Source organism: Monopterus albus, unplaced genomic scaffold (genome assembly GCF_001952655.1).
Source record: "Monopterus albus unplaced genomic scaffold, M_albus_1.0 scaffold26.1, whole genome shotgun sequence".
In the NCBI taxonomy this organism is placed as follows: domain Eukaryota; kingdom Metazoa; phylum Chordata; class Actinopteri; order Synbranchiformes; family Synbranchidae; genus Monopterus; species Monopterus albus.
In genome coordinates this window covers 2,801,652-2,802,250 of record NW_018127906.1, presented here as the reverse complement: position 1 = coordinate 2,802,250, position 599 = coordinate 2,801,652, and the positions used below count along the sequence as shown (strand labels likewise).

Here is a 599-nt window from a genome sequence, read left to right as displayed (position 1 = left end):
TAGCAACACAACTGAGCTGCAACAGCTTCTTCATGTTGGGCTCATTCCACTAAAACTTGGCACTGATGAAAGTTTTACCACACTTTATCTCTGATTCAGCGGCAAAGTTGAACTTGGTGCAAAAAATCAATACACATTTACTTCATAACCGTGAGCACATCTGTCCCGTTGACCGGTCAGTCCACTGAGGGGAACTGATGCTGGTGTGACCCAGCTGTTAAGGAGGTGAAGAGGAAAAAGCTAAAGAGCAAATTAAAGGATAAAATTCAGAAAAGAAAAGCAAGTACAACATAAATGAAGAGCAAAATGACAAACACAAGTGAGAAAAAAGATGTGATGGAAATGTGAAAATCAAAAGGGAGAAGAAGAAGAAGTACAAACCCACTCAGTGCTTGATGGGTATGAATCAGCATCATTGTGAGCTCTGAGGTTAATCACAACATCCACTCATAACCCGCTCACAAAGTCACGGAATGTGCCCCAGATTAAGAGACAGACTCGGTCCCAGTCTCTCCCATTACCATTACACCCCTGGCCAGTTTCAGAGGAAATGACTCCGCTCATTTGCACAGGAACAAATTAGAGGAGAGCCATCCCAT

The 599-nt window shown here is 42.9% G+C and overlaps 1 protein-coding gene across 1 annotated transcript in view; it reads right to left on the bottom strand.

Annotated features, from left to right (window-relative positions):
- Positions 1-599, bottom strand: part of mmp11a (matrix metallopeptidase 11a) — a 22,426-nt gene that overhangs the window by 10,863 nt on the left and 10,964 nt on the right. The gene's annotated exons all lie outside the window — the stretch shown is intronic.